Genomic DNA, 22,974 nt, shown 5'->3' with positions numbered 1-22,974 from the left:
AATTTCTAAAACTTTGTTTTTTTTAGTGAGTTGTGTAAATGTGTAAATTACCCTTACCAAAAAAGGTATAGGCCTACTTAAAGTTAATTTTATCAAGTAAACTGAAGTGCAGTTTAAGTATAATTCCCAAGTTTACCTAAAGTAGTAAGTTTATTAGTATAAATGTACTTGTGGTACACTTGTACATGTACTATATTTATACTTCTTTGGACTAAATTGGCCCACTTTCAGTTTATAATAGTAAACTTGTAAGTACTGAGAACTATACTTTAAGCAAACTAGTAAATGTTCTATGTTCTAGTTTGAATAGTAGGCTTGAAGCTAATGTAATAGTGTTATTTGATGGGATTTTCCAGGATATTTTAGAGGAGGCTGAGCTTCCCAATCTAAGAGCAATCACCGACGGTTGAAATGAACACGCACAGCACCTCAGGTCATACCATGCTATTGTTTATATTGGGGAGCAACTTGTAGGCCTAAGTGCTCGCTGCACACTTTCATCTTGCTTGCAGTTCTTTGAAAATGTTTCTTGTTTGGCTTGTTTTATCACACTGATCCCTTTATTACAGATATCATTTAGTCTTTAGATTTTAGTTTTTGTCCTCAAAAGTCATATGTCGGTCAAGCATGACCGGATCTGGCTAGAACCGCATGCTATCTGTGGTGCTAGCATGATGGTGCTAGCATCCACAGTGCAATGAATGGATATTAAATTTGTAATCATTTAAGCTGGATATTAATAACAATAACTGGCCACCCAGTGCCAATATCATTTGGACATTAGCAGTGATTAGCTAACTATGCTAGCTATCTAAAAGGCTGAAGGCGGGTGCTTATCCGAGCTTGTGAGGCTGGTGCTAAACAACAGTTGACCCTTTTGTGTACTGGGCAGCCTCCCCATAGTTCCACACCCAACACTGCACCCTGATCTGAATCATAAAGAAAAGGTGTGAGAAGATTTTGTGCTACACAAAAGTAGTAGAGAGTAGTAATTATTTTGTAGGCCTATCATATAGGGTGTAACCTATCCTTAAACTAGAATATGCAGAATAGAATACATTTGCAGCTTATTTTAACTTCATATAGGATGGCCATTTTAAGACTTTTCCCCCTCGAAATTGCACTGTACCTACGTCAGAGGCCACTGTTCCCACCTAGTTTGGCCTACCATCAAATGCTTGGTCTCTTTAGAAAGCTGAGACCTTGCAGTTTCTTAGGGAACAATCAGAATAGCTGTGGGAAGTACTGGCACAGAGGTACAGAGGCTAGAATACTGTTTTATACAGTATTTCTGCCGGATAACAAGTACCTCTGAACTTACAAATGACTTACAAACACAACTGAGCCCTCCCAGAGGAAACTTTTGCTTCTCATTTGTATCCCTTCTGTTGCTAAAGAGGCAAAATGGTGATTCTCTTTTAAGGATCATTTAAGTATTACTTTTGTCACAATTATTTCTCCTAATTTTGCTTTAGGAGAGATAAAACAAGCAAAAGATGAGACACATACCAATAAGACAAGTAGGAGTCACATAAGAGATATAAGTTTGAGAAACAGGAGAAATACGGGAGATCTCTTATATGTTTGAGTGTAGTCTCACTTACAACTTGTTTCTCCTTAGGAGAAATAATAGAGCAGATGGAATCACATAAGAGATATTAGTTTGAGAAGCAGGAGAAATACAGGAGATCTCTTATATGTTTGAGTGTAGTCTCATTTACAGCTTGTTTCTCCTTAGGAGAAATAATAGAGCAAATGAGGAGACATTGCAATGAGAAACTGTTGAGAAGTAGGAGTTACAATTGAGATATCAGTTTGAGGGTCAAAAAATAGGGCACTCCATAGCATTTCAAACTTTTATTTTATAAAACAAAGCAAAACAGTTGTGCTTTAAAAATGGACTTTAAGCAATGGGAGCTTGCACAGATGCACTTAAAAATGGACTTCAAGCAATGGAACCATGTTAATGCCTTGATATGTTCTTTTTATAATGTGTATTCTTATTTATTTATTTTTTGTGTGTGAGTGTGTATGTGAGTATTATTTTTAAAAGCTGCACAAGCAAATTGCATTGTACGGACCAACTGCACAATGACAATTTAAGACTATCTATAAATCATACAACATGGAGAAATGAACTAATAAACAATAACATAAACAAACTGAACTTGTGCCAAAGCGTGCCATACTGTGTACAATGGTGGATGAAAGCGTGGGCTGGTCAATCTGCGTCTTTTATCCTGGTGGTGGAACCAACCAAAGGGAGAAGGGAGAGAAGAGCAGAAAATAGAACATTGTTAGTTTGTGAGCCACTCAAAAATACAAAGTAAGACATTTGTTTGACCGTCTGCTTTCATAACTGTGGGAATTTTGATACAGCACAAAGATCAGACACACCTTATTAATCACTTAAACACAGAATGGGGGATGTGATAGCTACCACTCACATTTGCTATATGTTGCCCAATTGAAAAACAGATTTTATTGATATATTTGTCAAGCTTAAACAAGTTTGTTGAATTCCCTCACCTCATCTAGTGAGTAAACTGTATTGTCAGGCAAGGATTAACCCCTATCCAGCTTACCGCTAGGCAAAACCTTGTTTTGGTTGGACTAAGCCTATTCAGTGTAAAAAAAAAAATGGGCATCTGAAAATAGTTTAGTTCAGAGTCCTGATGTCAAAAAAGTAATGTGGGCAATTTTTTTTTGTCATCTGGGAGCTGGCTCCATAGTCAGAACACATAACAACTAAATGCAGCGTTGCCTTGTTTAGTTCTGATAGTGGGTTTCAACAGGAACATTTCTCCTGTGATCAGTGAGGTTTAAGTAATGAGTATTGCTGGAACATGTCACAGTCTCATTGAAGGGCAAATCTGGTGTAAACTGATTCAAAGCCTTGTTGTTCGAGCTCACCAGGCACTGTCCAAAGGACAAAGAACAATAAAATGTGTCATAACCTAGACAAGTTATGGACAAGAAAGTAAAGCTGACTCAATATGGCAAAAAAGCCTTCGGTATCTTCTTTCCATTACAGGGTTTCACCAGGTTTGACCACCCCAAATAAGACTAGACCTTTTTAAGACCACTTACATGAAAATGAAGACCTACATCACACCCATTATGTGGTTGTAAAACAGCAGTGTCCCGGGAATCCTTCAGTGTCTTTCAGTGTCCTGGGAATCCTTGTTGGTGTACGTCACTAAATGTACACATAAATTATTTTATTGTAAGGCCCCCCATGAACGAAAGTACACAAAACTTGGCATGCATTCGGAGGGTCTCATAATGATCCTACACTTTTAATTTTGTGCAGTTTTGACCTTGTCAGCCAGAGATATTGTGATGAAAACACCTAATTTTTTGCTTTTTAATTTTTAACTAGGTGGCGCTATACATGAAATAAGTGGTAATGGGATGGGTTGACATGCCCCCTTAAGACCAACATACATAAAAAAGGTGGACCTCCTAGGCCCTACGGTTCTCGAGATATTCACAGAAAACTGTCTCCGGCCACCTACAGGCCAGTTGCTGTATAGTAACATAAATTAATTTATTGTGTGGCCCCCCATGAACGGAATTCCACAAAACTTGGCGTGCATACAGAGGGTGTCATAATGATCCTACACTTCCAATTTCGACTATGTTAGGTCACAGATACCTTCAATTACAACACCTAATTTTTCCTTTTTTGTGTTTAACTAGGTGGTGCTATACATGAAATGAGTGGTTATGGAATGGGTAGACATGGCCCCTTGAGATCAACATACAAAAAAAAAAAGGTCCTCCTAAACCCCACGGTTGAAAGCCCCTGTGTGTGTGTGTGTGTGTGTGTGTGTGTGTGTGTATACACCACTGTATAGGTGGTCTTCCTTTGTGAAATATTTAAATCCTTTGTGTAAAAAATGTGATTAGTGGATTGAAATAAAGAATTCAAATATATGTGTGTGTGTGTGTGTGTGTGTGTGTGTGTGTGCAGTGTATAGGCGGTCTTCCTTTGTGAAATATTTGAATTTTTTGTTTTTTGTGATCTGGCTAGAACCGCATGCTATCTGTGGTGCTAGCATGATGGTGCTAGCATCCACAGTGCAATGAATGGTTATTACATTTGTAATCATTTAAGCTGGATATTAATAACAATAACTGGCCACCCAGTGCCAATATCATTTGGACATTAGCAGTGATTAGCTAACTATGCTAGCTATCTAAAAGGCTGAAGGCGGGTGCTTATCCGAGCTTGTGAGGCTGGTGCTAAACAACAGTTGACCCTTTTGTGTACTGGGCAGCCTCCCCATAGTTCCACACCCAACACTGCACCCTGATCTGAATCATAAAGAAAAGGTGTGAGAAGATTTTGTGCTACACAAAAGTAGTAGAGAGTAGTAATTATTTTGTAGGCCTATCATATAGGGTGTAACCTATCCTTAAACTAGAATATGCAGAATAGAATACATTTGCAGCTTATTTTAACTTCATATAGGATGGCCATTTTAAGACTTTTCCCCCTCGAAATTGCACTGTACCTACTTCAGAGGCCACTGTTCCCACCTAGTTTGGCCTACCATCAAATGCTTGGTCTCTTTAGAAAGCTGAGACCTTGCGGTTTCTTAGGGAACAATCAGAATAGCTGTGGGAAGTACTGGCACAGAGGTACAGAGGCTAGAATACTGTTTTATACAGTATTTCTGCCGGATAACAAGTACCTCTGAACTTACAAATGACTTACAAACACAACTGAGCCCTCCCAGAGGAAACTTTTGCTTCTCATTTGTATCCCTTCTGTTGCTAAAGAGGCAAAATGGTGATTCTCTTTTAAGGATCATTTAAGTATTACTTTTGTCACAATTATTTCTCCTAATTTTGCCTTAGGAGAGATAAAACAAGCAAAAGATGAGACACATACCAATAAGACAAGTAGGAGTCACATAAGAGATATAAGTTTGAGAAACAGGAGAAATACGGGAGATCTCTTATATGTTTGAGTGTAGTCTCACTTACAACTTGTTTCTCCTTAGGAGAAATAATAGAGCAGATGGAATCACATAAGAGATATTAGTTTGAGAAGCAGGAGAAATACAGGAGATCTCTTATATGTTTGAGTGTAGTCTCATTTACAGCTTGTTTCTCCTTAGGAGAAATAATAGAGCAAATGAGGAGACATTGCAATGAGAAACTGTTGAGAAGTAGGAGTTACAATTGAGATATCAGTTTGAGGGTCAAAAAATAGGGCACTCCATAGCATTTCAAACTTTTATTTTATAAAACAAAGCAAAACAGTTGTGCTTTAAAAATGGACTTTAAGCAATGGGAGCTTGCACAGATGCACTTAAAAATGGACTTCAAGCAATGGAACCATGTTAATGCCTTGATATGTTCTTTTTATAATGTGTATTCTTATTTATTTATTTTTTGTGTGTGAGTGTGTATGTGAGTATTATTTTTAAAAGCTGCACAAGCAAATTGCATTGTACGGACCAACTGCACAATGACAATTTAAGACTATCTATAAATCATACAACATGGAGAAATGAACTAATAAACAATAACATAAACAAACTGAACTTGTGCCAAAGCGTGCCATACTGTGTACAATGGTGGATGAAAGCGTGGGCTGGTCAATCTGCGTCTTTTATCCTGGTGGTGGAACCAACCAAAGGGAGAAGGGAGAGAAGAGCAGAAAATAGAACATTGTTAGTTTGTGAGCCACTCAAAAATACAAAGTAAGACATTTGTTTGACCGTCTGCTTTCATAACTGTGGGAATTTTGATACAGCACAAAGATCAGACACACCTTATTAATCACTTAAACACAGAATGGGGGATGTGATAGCTACCACTCACATTTGCTATATGTTGCCCAATTGAAAAACAGATTTTATTGATATATTTGTCAAGCTTAAACAAGTTTGTTGAATTCCCTCACCTCATCTAGTGAGTAAACTGTATTGTCAGGCAAGGATTAACCCCTATCCAGCTTACCGCTAGGCAAAACCTTGTTTTGGTTGGACTAAGCCTATTCAGTGTAAAAAAAAAAATGGGCATCTGAAAATAGTTTAGTTCAGAGTCCTGATGTCAAAAAAGTAATGTGGGCAATTTTTTTTTGTCATCTGGGAGCTGGCTCCATAGTCAGAACACATAACAACTAAATGCAGCGTTGCCTTGTTTAGTTCTGATAGTGGGTTTCAACAGGAACATTTCTCCTGTGATCAGTGAGGTTTAAGTAATGAGTATTGCTGGAACATGTCACAGTCTCATTGAAGGGCAAATCTGGTGTAAACTGATTCAAAGCCTTGTTGTTCGAGCTCACCAGGCACTGTCCAAAGGACAAAGAACAATAAAATGTGTCATAACCTAGACAAGTTATGGACAAGAAAGTAAAGCTGACTCAATATGGCAAAAAAGCCTTCGGTATCTTCTTTCCATTACAGGGTTTCACCAGGTTTGACCACCCCAAATAAGACTAGACCTTTTTAAGACCACTTACATGAAAATGAAGACCTACATCACACCCATTATGTGGTTGTAAAACAGCAGTGTCCCGGGAATCCTTCAGTGTCTTTCAGTGTCCTGGGAATCCTTGTTGGTGTACGTCACTAAATGTACACATAAATTATTTTATTGTAAGGCCCCCCATGAACGAAAGTACACAAAACTTGGCATGCATTCGGAGGGTCTCATAATGATCCTACACTTTTAATTTTGTGCAGTTTTGACCTTGTCAGCCAGAGATATTGTGATGAAAACACCTAATTTTTTGCTTTTTAATTTTTAACTAGGTGGCGCTATACATGAAATAAGTGGTAATGGGATGGGTTGACATGCCCCCTTAAGACCAACATACATAAAAAAGGTGGACCTCCTAGGCCCTACGGTTCTCGAGATATTCACAGAAAACTGTCTCCGGCCACCTACAGGCCAGTTGCTGTATAGTAACATAAATTAATTTATTGTGTGGCCCCCCATGAACGGAATTCCACAAAACTTGGCGTGCATACAGAGGGTGTCATAATGATCCTACACTTCCAATTTCGACTATGTTAGGTCACAGATACCTTCAATTACAACACCTAATTTTTCCTTTTTTGTGTTTAACTAGGTGGTGCTATACATGAAATGAGTGGTTATGGAATGGGTAGACATGGCCCCTTGAGATCAACATACAAAAAAAAAAAGGTCCTCCTAAACCCCACGGTTGAAAGCCCCTGTGTGTGTGTGTGTGTGTGTGTGTGTGTGTGTGTATACACCACTGTATAGGTGGTCTTCCTTTGTGAAATATTTAAATCCTTTGTGTAAAAAATGTGATTAGTGGATTGAAATAAAGAATTCAAATATATGTGTGTGTGTGTGTGTGTGTGTGTGTGTGTGTGCAGTGTATAGGCGGTCTTCCTTTGTGAAATATTTGAATTTTTTGTTTTTTGTGATCTGGCTAGAACCGCATGCTATCTGTGGTGCTAGCATGATGGTGCTAGCATCCACAGTGCAATGAATGGTTATTACATTTGTAATCATTTAAGCTGGATATTAATAACAATAACTGGCCACCCAGTGCCAATATCATTTGGACATTAGCAGTGATTAGCTAACTATGCTAGCTATCTAAAAGGCTGAAGGCGGGTGCTTATCCGAGCTTGTGAGGCTGGTGCTAAACAACAGTTGACCCTTTTGTGTACTGGGCAGCCTCCCCATAGTTCCACACCCAACACTGCACCCTGATCTGAATCATAAAGAAAAGGTGTGAGAAGATTTTGTGCTACACAAAAGTAGTAGAGAGTAGTAATTATTTTGTAGGCCTATCATATAGGGTGTAACCTATCCTTAAACTAGAATATGCAGAATAGAATACATTTGCAGCTTATTTTAACTTCATATAGGATGGCCATTTTAAGACTTTTCCCCCTCGAAATTGCACTGTACCTACTTCAGAGGCCACTGTTCCCACCTAGTTTGGCCTACCATCAAATGCTTGGTCTCTTTAGAAAGCTGAGACCTTGCGGTTTCTTAGGGAACAATCAGAATAGCTGTGGGAAGTACTGGCACAGAGGTACAGAGGCTAGAATACTGTTTTATACAGTATTTCTGCCGGATAACAAGTACCTCTGAACTTACAAATGACTTACAAACACAACTGAGCCCTCCCAGAGGAAACTTTTGCTTCTCATTTGTATCCCTTCTGTTGCTAAAGAGGCAAAATGGTGATTCTCTTTTAAGGATCATTTAAGTATTACTTTTGTCACAATTATTTCTCCTAATTTTGCCTTAGGAGAGATAAAACAAGCAAAAGATGAGACACATACCAATAAGACAAGTAGGAGTCACATAAGAGATATAAGTTTGAGAAACAGGAGAAATACGGGAGATCTCTTATATGTTTGAGTGTAGTCTCACTTACAACTTGTTTCTCCTTAGGAGAAATAATAGAGCAGATGGAATCACATAAGAGATATTAGTTTGAGAAGCAGGAGAAATACAGGAGATCTCTTATATGTTTGAGTGTAGTCTCATTTACAGCTTGTTTCTCCTTAGGAGAAATAATAGAGCAAATGAGGAGACATTGCAATGAGAAACTGTTGAGAAGTAGGAGTTACAATTGAGATATCAGTTTGAGGGTCAAAAAATAGGGCACTCCATAGCATTTCAAACTTTTATTTTATAAAACAAAGCAAAACAGTTGTGCTTTAAAAATGGACTTTAAGCAATGGGAGCTTGCACAGATGCACTTAAAAATGGACTTCAAGCAATGGAACCATGTTAATGCCTTGATATGTTCTTTTTATAATGTGTATTCTTATTTATTTATTTTTTGTGTGTGAGTGTGTATGTGAGTATTATTTTTAAAAGCTGCACAAGCAAATTGCATTGTACGGACCAACTGCACAATGACAATTTAAGACTATCTATAAATCATACAACATGGAGAAATGAACTAATAAACAATAACATAAACAAACTGAACTTGTGCCAAAGCGTGCCATACTGTGTACAATGGTGGATGAAAGCGTGGGCTGGTCAATCTGCGTCTTTTATCCTGGTGGTGGAACCAACCAAAGGGAGAAGGGAGAGAAGAGCAGAAAATAGAACATTGTTAGTTTGTGAGCCACTCAAAAATACAAAGTAAGACATTTGTTTGACCGTCTGCTTTCATAACTGTGGGAATTTTGATACAGCACAAAGATCAGACACACCTTATTAATCACTTAAACACAGAATGGGGGATGTGATAGCTACCACTCACATTTGCTATATGTTGCCCAATTGAAAAACAGATTTTATTGATATATTTGTCAAGCTTAAACAAGTTTGTTGAATTCCCTCACCTCATCTAGTGAGTAAACTGTATTGTCAGGCAAGGATTAACCCCTATCCAGCTTACCGCTAGGCAAAACCTTGTTTTGGTTGGACTAAGCCTATTCAGTGTAAAAAAAAAAATGGGCATCTGAAAATAGTTTAGTTCAGAGTCCTGATGTCAAAAAAGTAATGTGGGCAATTTTTTTTTGTCATCTGGGAGCTGGCTCCATAGTCAGAACACATAACAACTAAATGCAGCGTTGCCTTGTTTAGTTCTGATAGTGGGTTTCAACAGGAACATTTCTCCTGTGATCAGTGAGGTTTAAGTAATGAGTATTGCTGGAACATGTCACAGTCTCATTGAAGGGCAAATCTGGTGTAAACTGATTCAAAGCCTTGTTGTTCGAGCTCACCAGGCACTGTCCAAAGGACAAAGAACAATAAAATGTGTCATAACCTAGACAAGTTATGGACAAGAAAGTAAAGCTGACTCAATATGGCAAAAAAGCCTTCGGTATCTTCTTTCCATTACAGGGTTTCACCAGGTTTGACCACCCCAAATAAGACTAGACCTTTTTAAGACCACTTACATGAAAATGAAGACCTACATCACACCCATTATGTGGTTGTAAAACAGCAGTGTCCCGGGAATCCTTCAGTGTCTTTCAGTGTCCTGGGAATCCTTGTTGGTGTACGTCACTAAATGTACACATAAATTATTTTATTGTAAGGCCCCCCATGAACGAAAGTACACAAAACTTGGCATGCATTCGGAGGGTCTCATAATGATCCTACACTTTTAATTTTGTGCAGTTTTGACCTTGTCAGCCAGAGATATTGTGATGAAAACACCTCATTTTTTGCTTTTTAATTTTTAACTAGGTGGCGCTATACATGAAATAAGTGGTAATGGGATGGGTTGACATGCCCCCTTAAGACCAACATACATAAAAAAGGTGGACCTCCTAGGCCCTACGGTTCTCGAGATATTCACAGAAAACTGTCTCCGGCCACCTACAGGCCAGTTGCTGTATAGTAACATAAATTAATTTATTGTGTGGCCCCCCATGAACGGAATTCCACAAAACTTGGCGTGCATACAGAGGGTGTCATAATGATCCTACACTTCCAATTTCGACTATGTTAGGTCACAGATACCTTCAATTACAACACCTAATTTTTCCTTTTTTGTGTTTAACTAGGTGGTGCTATACATGAAATGAGTGGTTATGGAATGGGTAGACATGGCCCCTTGAGATCAACATACAAAAAAAAAAAGGTCCTCCTAAACCCCACGGTTTTCGAGATATTCACAGAAAACTGTGTCTGCCCTACCCTCCTTTCGGGGGTCCAGTCCAGCGGGGGGGCTACAGATCAAAACGAAAAACAATGGTTCCATGCTATCCATGTGGGGTTACATGCCCACCAAGTTTCGTGTAGCCCGGTCTTTCAGTGTCCCGGGAATCATTGACGGAAATTTGGGCATGCGAAAAAAAAAAGAAAAAAAAAAAATCTGACTAAACCTATATGACCGCCGCTTTGCTGCGCGGCGGTCATAATTAGATTAGTGTAGTTGTCACGATACCAAAATTATTGTTTCGATACCGATACCACATCAAGAATAGCGAACAAATTTCGATACTTCTTCGATAATTCTTAAAAAATGTATTTAATTTGGGGGCCCAGACCACCTTGACATCATCAGTAATATTGAATATAGTGTTATCATTCACACCAGTGGGCATCTTAGATTCTGCTTGACTCTTTCCACACACACAGAAAATTATGGCTTATTTCATATGTTTCTATTTCATATACCTTCAAATTCATATAAAGTGTACAGTTAATGTATAGTATTTTTTTAATCTGCATCATTACTATTAATCTGCTTAATTGCTAAACATATTTAGTCATTTGAATACTTAATATTTATTTTTAAACTATTACACCTAGGCAAATTTTAATGTGGTGTGTAGGCCTAGGTGTAATTGAGTGCTTGTCACTTTAAGAAATACGTGAGTAATTACTGTAGCCTTCAGTCTCACGGTTTTAGGCTAGTGAATAATAGTTGCACATAATGTATAAGTATATGTGGATGCAATTCATTGTTGTCTGTCATTAGATAAAATAAATGTAAATAAAAAACTATCAAGTTCATAGAAGGGATCATGTTCAATAATAATTTTAGCACTAATGACGAATGACATACATGACCTGAGCTAGCAGAATTAGTTAACAAGGAGCTCTCTCCAGATGTAAAAGTTTGCGCTGCCTATTTCTAAATGACATTAAACCCAATAGTAGACCTACGTACATCTCATAGCCTAGGTAGGTTAGCAACACAAAGTTGAGAGGTGCAAGTGAGCAAATCAACTTGATATTAGCCTATTATTATGTGTTACCACAGAATCACTTAAGCTAAACTAGCAGCCATTTTCACATTGTTGTTGTTTCCCCCCCCATTTCTCCTTGCTTGCAGGCTAGTATAATTAAAATTTAAGACCTTCGTTTAAAAAATTAAGACTTCGGCAACAGAATTTAAGACTTTTTCAGACCTTAATTAAGGAACATGACATTTAACCCTTACAAGCCCGACCGTTCTAATTTCATTAAAATTTTAACGATGACCAATCATCTAATATCTCAGCTGTCCAATGACTGATTTTATTTCTGAAATCTTCCCCGTAATGCTGACAACATAAGCTTCAATTTGATATGATTGGTTAAGGGGTTTATGGCGCGAAATGTTTTGGATACTTGAAGATGAGTCGTGAAAAAAACTTTTCCCTTCAGTCGTACATTTTAACATGGACCGCCAGATGCCACCTGCACTTCGTTGGAGTTTACCTCGACTGGAAACCACACAGCTGGATAAACTGAGGTAATATATATTTTACATCGTTTCTAGTTATGGTTAATCTTAATTTGTAGTCATAAAATCATGTTATTTGACAGTAATATGCTTTCTCATCAGCGTCAACATTATGGCATAGCGGGGGCTAAGTGCATCTTCATGTAACTTTAGCTAGCTGCATTACTCTGAACTGCTTGCAGTATTCTCGTTTGCTTTTGAGATCAGTTATTTTCATTTGACAACTTCATTTAAAAACCTGTTAGTATATAACCTGTAAGTAAGTTTGTTTTCTAGTACCAATTTGCTTGTTAAGTAAGCATTATATTGGCAAGTCAGTATAGCATACCAAAGCTGAATAAATCAATGGGCGCCGCGTTTCTAAGTTGCGTTCTCTTACATGAAATAGGTTGAGCGATATTTTTACTCCTCTCAATATGTAGTTGTAGAAAACAAGATGTGAAATCACGGATTCTGTCAGAAATGTAGTGCTAATTAACGTATTGCCTCTCCTCGGGTTGTTACCTCAGGCAGTTTGTAGTGAACTGTTTTACCTTGCTAACTTCTAAATGACAAACATCAGACGTGCTTGTCTCAACATTTTCTAAGATGGCATGACTTGATATTCTACTCTTCTCAATATGTAGTTTTATAGAAAACACATATCACATATTATGTCAGAAATGTCATTATTGCATTTAAGCAGTTAGTTACTAGGTGAAATGTAATCTGTCTTTATCTTAATGCCAGCCAGGCAATCAGATTTAGGGTAGCTAAACCCATGTGTAATAAAATGACTTTTCATACTTCTAAATATTTTTGAATTACTCAAAATGCTTCAATAGTTTAGGCTACCTCTTCTTGTGTATGTATGTGCACACACGCACACATCTGTAGTTTTGTGATTTTATTTTTTAAATTAATAAATGTATTACATTTGTATGATTTTACTGTTGTTTCAGATGGAGGATGACAAGACCTACACAGACCTCCTTGCAGGCCTGAAGAGGTAGCTGACTGCTGATGAGCTTGTGCTCACAATGTTGAAGACCATGTGAGGATGGAGGAAGAAGGTATAGATTTAGGTGGCGTGCGTAGGGTGGTGTAGACTGCCACTAAAACACTGTGAAATAGACTTGTTATGTTGATTTTTATGTTGTTGTCCCAGGCATATGTGGTTTTATCAACCGGAACGGGTGGAAGGTTGTGCTTAGTAGGCCGTCGTATGCAAACACACAGTGCAGGGGCATGGGACGAAGAGACCCCAGAAGAGTTTCACAGTTTTCTGGGATTGATCATTGACATGGGACTTCACTTCCCTCCCTAATATCCATTGCTATTGGGGAACCAAGTCTCTGAAGGGATCAGGGAGCGTTGACCAAATGAGAAATACATATTGTGTACACTTTTTCTCCATTGACATTGCTGTTTCAGTAGTTTCTTATTATTTCAAGTTTGGCAATGCAGAATCTGGTGTTGAACCTAGGTTTGGTAGCTACAGCCAGAAAGACTTTGGCGAAAATCTATCACAACAGCTGGCAGGCATTTCCGTCAAAATTTCAGCCTCGCCTTCAGCTGCTCCAACTACTACTCTGTCGTCTTTTCATCAAGTACATATTCCTGTACAGCAGGAGCCAAAGAAAAATTGTTGGCTTTGTTATAAAAACAATACATAATAACACTAAAGTAGCTTGTATGGCCTGGAGTTTAGCGGTAGGTGACTGCTTTTTTGGTAAACAAAATTGCTGTCAGATTTGGCATTCTACAGAAGGGGATGCGTTTCGTTATGAGTCATAGGTCTTCTGTGTTTAACCTTCAGGTTCCCCACCCCACCTTTCCCTATCCTCCTCTGTGTGTGTGTGTGAGTTTGTGTGTATATGTGTGTATATGTTTATTCTCAACAGGCTTGTTCTATGTAATCCACTTTCAAATTTTCAATCAATGTTTAGACACATTGATTTTTGAGTGATGTTGAAGTTGATTGTATTCGTAGCTTTTCATAAATAATAAATGTTATAGATGTATATCATTTTCATATTACACTAATTTATATAAGGAAGTTGTATCTGTTGAATCAAATGTATTCTATGTCTCTATTCAGAAATATACAGTATACTTATCCTGTATTACTGGTAAGGTACATGTTTTTCTTTTATATATCATTATTGTTGACTGTAGCATTTGCTTATATACAAATAAATGGTTTATTCTTATGGACCAAATAAATCTAAACCATTGTGTCTGACTTCATTATTAGTTTTTATGCATACTTTTATGTTTTTGGTGAGAAAGAGAATGTGAATTCTGTCAACATTCTAAATCCCGTTTCCTGCATTTTTTTACACTTATCACTTAATTTATCATAACTTTTGAAAGGTTAGTGATATTCCAATTCAGTCTTTTTTGTTAAATAGCCCACAACTTGCTGAACATGTCATACACTCTATATTTGTCTCTATCTCGTATAGAAATATGATGAAAATTCATTTTTATGAGAATGAAATTCAATTTTAACGAATTTCGGTATACATTTGGAGAGGATTTTCAAAGACTGTTCATTACTATATCAACATTACCATATGTATTTTACATCATTTGATAGAACTGACCCTTCTGATTACAATGGTATGTATATCCCATTGATGGTATGTATTATACTCAAGAAATAAGGGTTAAGACCGTTTAAAGACTTTTAAGACCCCGCGGCTACCCTGCATTAGGTCAGGAATACCAAAAGTACTTCTATACGGCTCTGGGCTATACTTCCATGTCCATAACTCAGAATTGCCGGTGCCACATTTTCTTTTTCCTATGAACAGCACACAGTGATTTCCAACAAGAGCTATGGATCAATTCATACCGGATTTGTCCTTTAAGTGATTTGTAAACAAGTAGGTAAGGAGTGCTTTAGGGTCAATCCGGTAAATCAAAGACAATGACTCAATATTACATCTAAATTAGCCCAAAACATTTAGCTCTGATCACTCAAGAGACACTGACAATTGTCAAGAACAAAAACAAAATACAGAAAATACAGTATACACCATACAACAAATATTGTTGGTGAGTTAATCATTTTGGCCATGTCATTTTTTTTTACTTTTGATGTATGTTCAGCCCATCTGTAAAATATCTTAAAATTTCGCCTCTATCATTTCTATGACAATGTGATTTTGTAGCTTTCGTAGCTACACAGTTTGACGTTAACTGTATAAAAGTTGAATACTTTTAGTGCAATAGAGGCCTACCCTTTATAAAAAAGCCCACCAATAATGCTCACCACAATTGGAAATAATTTAAAATAAGAGAAAATTACCCCAGCTTCATGGATGTTTTGGAACCTCCAGCCCTCGTAACAAAAGACTCTTTGACCTTTGCGGATTCCACAGCTGTCCATCCGCAGAGCGTTCCACAGTGCATAACGTAGGCTGCAAATAAAAAGCAAAATCAATCTATCAGCGTGGTAATAATAGCTCTGAAACGGACAGTTCCAGTCATTGATTTTGATTAGCTGAAACGTGTTCCTTTCTGTTGTTATTCCCAAGTTAACCTTACGTTAAGGATACACATCCTTGTGTACACATCCCTACGCAAAGAATGGTAAAAAATGAAGTTGTTACAAGCTGTGGCCAATGTTCCACTTACCATTGTGTGACAGTCTACATGAACTATTTATTGGTGTAGGGGTGTATTTATAAAACCATCAACTGTGCATAAGGTAAGACAACCAGGCTGAAATGACTAAAAGAGGAATACAGTAATCTGTTGGAAATGTATCTTAATGCCTCAATTAAAAAATGAGGAAAAAATCCAACCTTTAAACACACCAATATTCTTTGTGAATGAACCAGGTATCGTAAATTAATAAATGTTATTCCTTAAAATACAGGAGGCATAAGTAAGGAACCCCCTATGTTAAAATCCCATAGAGGCAGGCAGATTTTTTATTTTTAAAGGCCAGTTATTGAATGGACTCAGGATACTATGCATCCTGATAAAGTTCCCTTGGCCTTTGTAATTAAAAGATAGATAGATAGCCCCACATCACATACCCTTCACCATACCTAGATATATCATGGTTTTATTTCAGTTAGGCTAATAGCTGGTTTGTTTTGCATGCTACAGATTATATTAATTGCAAAAGAAATGTTGACTGGTAAGTTATGACTGCAGATCATCTATGCTGACTTGCCTATTTCTCGATTCCTCGACCGCAGCAACGCTACTTCCTAGTTTACCTGGGTTACAAGAATGCCCTTTCACTCCTGTTACAATATGCTGTAATTTATAGCAGGTTAAACAAAAGTGAGAACATATTGTGGGGGAAAATATACTTACCATTTTGGTACGCTGTTTGTTCAGCAATTTGATCTGATGGTCTAGCATAGTCTTCCATTTTTTTAAGAAGCTGCCTGCCTCTTTTCAGTGGAATTGAGCTGGAACCGGTTCAAACCAGTGGCAATAACGTTAGCTTCCTCATCTTGACTGACATCCCAAAGACATTTTAAAATTCCGTGCATTTTGGCTACAGCATGGCTTAACACCATTCAAAACATACAGACTAAAGCTGTATAAGGCAAAGTAAGCTAGCAACGTTAAATTGTCTAACGTTAGCTTTATATACAAGCGGCACAGACAGTAATGTAACTTACAAGTAGCTAACATTAGAAGCTAACTATCGTAACACCCCCAATTATCACCACTTTTGTTCAGAAATTCTAAAACAACGATGTTTTTTAACACTTCAAAATAACATTTACTAAATGAACCTTACATTTTTCAGTAGCCATAGTTGTGTAGATTTGAACAAAATCTGGTTTGGTTCCTAACTGGAGCATTTACTGCCTGAAATATCCGATTTTGTTTACCACGCTCGGAGTTATAGTGCTGGCCTGATGGGTCGCCTATTTACACCGTTTCAACGGCACATTACATTACATTACATTACATTTGGCTGACGCTTTTTAACCAAAGCGACTAACAACATGGTAAACAGTACGTTTTGGAACAATTCTCACAATTTTAGGACAGTTTAAAAAAACATTAGAGTACAGTAAGAATAAGTGCGTCGGTGAGTGCTGTTTTTAACAGTTACTTGTCAGTTTAAAACGGCTGGTGAGTGCTAGGATCAGTAAGACTTGTTGTAAGTACGCCTGTTTGAGTCGTGATTCACTCGGATCTTTCACCCGTATCTTTAAATTAACCCATGAGTCGCGAGTCTCTAGTATCATTAACTCGGATCAGTTGAGTCCTACTACAATTCAATCTAAAACGATAAACACACAAACCTCTTGCAACATTAGCTAGCCTACTAGCCATCATAGCTGCCAAAAATGTAACAATTTCGTAAGTAGGATAACCACAACTCCACAAATCAACTCAAGCGACTGAGTGAGCAGGCAGTCTGAGATAACTGGTTAACTTCCCGCAGAGCCGGGTTAGTCGGATCAGCCGGCCGGTTAGGCTACATTGAGTACGAGTCGGCTACGGCTACGTTGTCATGAGTGGCTGTAGACGAGCGAGTAGCTCCTCCTCAAAGTGAAAAGCAATTCCACAACAAAAGCCATTCTTCACCTCTTAAATAACATTCAATGTTCTGCATGTAGCCTAGGCATACTTTAGATTTGGTGTATAGATGTAGCATATTAAAATGCAATTAGGTCGCGCAGACAGTCCGAAACATTGCACGCTCTTAATGGAGCTGCTTTGTATACCCGGGTTAGTCGGATCGCTGGGCCGGGCGGTAACGTTATGAGTGCGAGTTAGCCGAATCAGCCAGCTACGTTGTCATGAGTGGATCAGTAGACGAGCGAGTAACTCCTCGTCAAGGTGAAAAGCAAATCCACAACAAAAGCCATTCTTTCACTTCTGAAATAACATACAATGTTCTACACGTAGGCATAGCCTAGGCCTACTTTTAAATGCAATTAGGTCGCGAAGACAGTCCGAAACATTGCAAGCTCTGTATGGAGCTGCTCAGGCTAGCCGGGTCAGTTGGATCAGCAGGGCGGGCCGGTTACGTTGTTATGAGTGCGAGTCAGCCGAATCAGCCAGCTACGTTGTCATGAGTGGATCTGTAGACGAGCGAGTAACTCCTCGTCAAGGTGAAAAGCAAATCCACAACAAAAGCCATTCTTTCACTTCTGAAATAGCATACAATGTTCTACACGTAGGCATAGCCTACTTTAAAATGCAATTAGGTCGCGAAGACAGTCCGAAACATTGCAAGCTCTGTATGGAGCTGCTCAGGCTAGCCGGGTCAGTTGGATCAGCAGGGCGGGCCGGTTACGTTGTTATGAGTGCGAGTCAGCCGAATCATCCGGCTACGTTGTCATGAGTGGATCTTTAGAGGAGCGAGTAACTCCTCGTCAAGGTTAAAAGAAAATCCACAACAAAAGCCATGCGTTCACTTCTGAAATAACATATATTCTGCACGCATAGCCTACTTTAAAATGCAATTAGGTCGCGAAGACAGCCTGAAACATTGCAAGCTCTGTATGGAGAGTAGGCTAGCCAGTCGGATCAGCCAAGCGGGCCGGTTACGTTGTTGTTATGAGGGCGAGTCAGCCGAATCAGCCGGCTACGTTGTCATGAGTGGATCTTTAGAGGAACGAGTAACTCCTCGTCAAGGTTAAAAGAAAATCCACAACAAAAGCCATGCTTTCACTTCTGAAATAACATATATTCTGCACGCATAGCCTACTTTAAAATGCAATTAGGTCGCGAAGACAGTTGCAATGTCCGAAACATTGCAAGCTCTGTATGGAGTTGCTTGAGTAGGCTAGCCTACCTGGGTCATTTGGATCAGCCGCGGGCGGACCGGTTACATTATGTTGTTATGAGTGCGAGTCAGTCGAATCAGCCGGCTACATTGTCATGAGTGGATCTGTAGACGAGCAAGTAGCCTAGTTTCTACTCGTGTCAAGGTGATAATAATAATAGGCCTAATGAGAATAGTAGTAGTAGTAGTAGTAGTAATAATAATAATAATAATAATAATAATAATAACAATAATAATAATTTAGTCACTGCAGGGCATTTCTACGTTCCTGTTTCTATGTCTACATTGAAAGTCAATTGCTTAGGCTAGGTTAAGACAATAAATAAACAGTCTGGCTCAAACTGCTTTCTTTCCCGTGAGTGGGTGGAGATTTTGATGCTATTATATTATATTATATTATATTATATATGATATTATATTAGGCTACCTAACATGAGATATATATATATATATATATATATATATATATATATATATATATATATATATATATATATATATAGCTATGATTAATAGGCTAATAATATTAGTTGCCTAGTAGGCCTATTAGCTGCCTATAATACCTATTAGAATAGATTCCTAGTAGCCTACTATTAGTATATAGTAGTGGTAATAAACATTGTAGCAGAGTAGCATTAGACCTAGGCAAATTGTCTATTGTTAACAAAACAACAACAAATAATTAATTATTATAATATAGGCTACCCTCCCTGTCAATAAGATCAAAGTTTCTGAACATGAGCACCAAAAAGATGAACAATGTGTGGATGCACTTTGACCAGGAGACCAAAACTCTTAGGCTAAATGCAAGTACTGCAAAAACCTGGTTTCAAATCATGGAGGATCCACATCCAACATGAGAAGGCACTTAACGAAATGAAGCACCCCACTGCACTGCTTGAACGTAGGACTGAATTTCTTCTTCTGCAATACTGACTCAAGTGACTCAAGTGACTCGTTCAACCCGGATCAGTTTAGTGAGTTACTCAGAATAACCCGGATCCTTAAAAGGAATCGAGTTTGACAGGCCTAGTTGTAAGTGTTGCTACGCACATGGACGGTTAGACCGAGAATTCTCGTCGTGAAATTAAAATTCCACTGGAGCTCCAAGCGGTTGTGTACACGCAGCCTTACAACACTGTTTACAGCTCCTCGAGTCACGGTAAAATGTCATTTTTGGTACATAGCTAATTTAGATACACCTATGTTGTGCGTGGTTGCGTTTCTATAGGAGTCCGCTGTCTTGGTTTGTATAGAAATGGATATTAAGTGACACATACACGCAAGACGGTGGAAATACGGGACCGGTGGAAATAGGGGGAGTTACGATAGCTAGCTAACTTTATGTGCTGCTTCCTCAGGTTGTTCAATGATATATTGAGTCTAAAAATATGCAAGAACGTCGCAAATTACCAAAATGTTTATGTACCTTCTCTGAGTTTTCGTGGTGGCAAGTTCTGCACAATCCTTCATACCCACACACCGTTTCACTTGGTTTCACTGGGCGCGCCAAATCTAGACTGCATTTTCTGGTAGGAGTCTTCTGCACGCGAGTTTATCACGTCCGACCAACATAGACCTCTGGAGTCTAACTTAAAGTAATCCCCAGTCTCTTCAGCCCCAGGACCGAGGCGTTGAGGTGGCGTGAATTCGGCGTGCCCTGTCTGCAATCCTGCCTTTCAGTAAGGTAAGTGTAAGTCTTGTAACACTGTTTAGCCTATGTTTCTGATATTTAAAACTCAAAAACCAAAATATATTACATAAAGGTGTTATCAGTAGGGCTGTAACGATATACGATTCGAACCCGAAATCGCGACACTCATATCCACGATACTGTGTCGCGGTGTGAAAAGGCAGAATCGTGACACACCCTTTCTAGTGTTTCACGCACTGCTTTGGAGCTTACACGGCCCGAAAAGCAATCTCCCGCTTTACTTATCGGTAGTCTACTTTGTCCAAAAACAAATAAATAAATAATAATTTCATACCTCTCCTTGCTTTCATTGTAGACTATGTGTGCAACTTTACCAAACAGTATAGAAGTAAACCCCCTCTCCTTGCCCCGTTCTCTCTCGTGCTCCCTCCCTCTCCCTCTCCCTCCCTCTCCTGCTCAATGAACCACACGCGCGAACACGCGCGAAATAAAACATTCACAATCGTGAAAGCAAGGACGCATAGAAGACGACTAGCTAAATTACTATTAAATCCGCTTAGCATCATTAGCTATCATTGCTGCACATATTTGTTTAAAACTCTTGCATTGAAGTTGACTGATCATCTCAATACCAACGTTTCCCAAAAGGGCCTGTCCCAAGGAGAACAAGTATTATCTTGAAACTTAAACACACATGGGGAAACTGAACAGTCCAATCAGTAGACTATGATAGGCTAAACTAGCCAACTATGCTACTTTGTTTACAACATTTCCAGGCTTCAACCAGACAGCTGAATTAAAGAGGTAGAGTTGTAATAAAAAAATAGTAGGCCTAGGCTATAGGCTAATCTGCATAAAGTGTGCTTTCATAAATATCAGTCATTCAGAAAAATATAAAGGATATAAAATAAAAGATATATTGTAATCTTCTGGTGTTCTAAGGGAGACTATTAAAATGTTATTTAATAAAATGTCTAGCCCCCCCCCCAAAATAAGAAAAATCGAGATTTGTATTGAACTGTGGGTCAAAAATCGTGATACAAACCGAATCGTGAGGTTGGTGTATCGTTACAGCCCTAGTTATCAGGGATTAGAGTTCCGGCAACTGAAATCATAGGCGCCATCTTTAAGACAAGTTCGATCATTGTAAAACTTTCTATTACGTCTGCCAATGGAACAAATTTGGATGTTGGTGAGCTATCTATGTTGTGAGATGTGTTTGTATGGTAAAATAATGATTTTATATTGTTAGACGGGTATCCAAGTATCGAATGAATCATGCCTTCTCCCTCCTCCCCCGTCTCTTCAGCCCCAGGACCTAGGCGTTGAGGTGGCATGACTGGCGTGAATTCGGCGTCCCCTGTCTGCAATCCTGCCTTTCAGTAAGGTAAGTGTAAGTCTTGTAGCACTTATTTTTTTTTGTAGCCCTGATGCCTATGTTTCTGACATTTAAAACTCAAAAACCAAAATATATTACATAAAGGTGTTATCAGGATTAAAATTCTCGTTCGTATGACGGACAATCGTCATTTGGAAATTCGAGTCCCCGGTGGTGCACTCATAATCAAAGATAACTGTCTCTCTAAAAGCTGAATGTGGAACGCTGTTTTTTTGCTTAAATTGTTTGAACAGGGATAGAAATAGACATTCCACTTGTCTTCTAATTTGTACCCTCCATTTTCACATTTTTCAATTTTTCTTGTTCCAAGACTAAGACTTGTCATCTTTCTCAAACAAGATTTTTACATTTCCAATCTAGTGGAAGCATTACACACTGCATCACAAATCATTCATTCTCAAATTCAACTCAAATCATTAACTATCTTGATAATGTTGAGTAATGTCATTTTTGTACAGGAAGCATTAGCCAAGGATTGTCATGTGTGCTGATTTGCCTTTCTTGTCTCAACAGGGGCAGTAAGGACAAGATCCACCCACCACCCAGTGCATGCTACATATGTGTGTGTAATAAATTGAGAGGGAAAGTGTGTGTGATAAATGAAATTTAATAAAGTAAGTAAAATTTTGAATTTGTGCTTCTTTTCTGAAATACATTAGTACAAGGTTTTGATTTTTAGATCATTCCAAGATGTTGATAATTTAACACTCAATATACATGATCAAACTACTGGCTACTGAGTTCAACTAGGGGTATTGGATGTTACTGTTTAAAAAGCTTTATTAGTAATCCTTTATACATTTGACAATCTTAACTTTTTAAAGCTTGAAATTCTGAACAAATACTGTAACTCCTTGATTTGTTAGGGACATTGACTATATAGTACAAATGGGTGCCAGACGTAAAATGAGCTGGTCCGCATTTGGCCCAAATAAGGGCCGCAATCGGCACTATCGAATGCTCATCTGGTCTGGATCTGGCCCAGATCATTATGATAAATTGCACAT

The 22,974-nt window shown here is 38.3% G+C and overlaps 2 long non-coding RNA genes across 2 annotated transcripts; one reads left to right on the top strand and one right to left on the bottom strand.

Moving 5' to 3' along the window:
* Window positions 1–8,964: 8,964 nt before the first annotated feature.
* LOC121712851 lies at window positions 8,965–16,517 on the bottom strand. Its single transcript, XR_006032663.1, has 3 exons — window positions 16,472–16,517; window positions 15,450–15,561; window positions 8,965–9,022 (listed from the first exon to the last, which is right to left on the bottom strand). It is a non-coding gene; the product is annotated as an uncharacterized LOC121712851 (long non-coding RNA).
* A 4,010-nt stretch (window positions 16,518–20,527) lies between these two features.
* LOC121712848 lies at window positions 20,528–22,598 on the top strand. The gene is made up of 2 exons (XR_006032660.1): window positions 20,528–20,601; window positions 22,481–22,598. It is a non-coding gene; the product is annotated as an uncharacterized LOC121712848 (long non-coding RNA).
* The last annotated feature ends 376 nt before the right edge of the window (window positions 22,599–22,974 follow it).

The sequence above is a fragment of the Alosa sapidissima genome, chromosome 7, assembly GCF_018492685.1.
Source record: "Alosa sapidissima isolate fAloSap1 chromosome 7, fAloSap1.pri, whole genome shotgun sequence".
Lineage (NCBI taxonomy): Eukaryota > Metazoa > Chordata > Actinopteri > Clupeiformes > Clupeidae > Alosa > Alosa sapidissima.
This window is presented reverse-complemented; position numbering and strand designations above follow the sequence as displayed.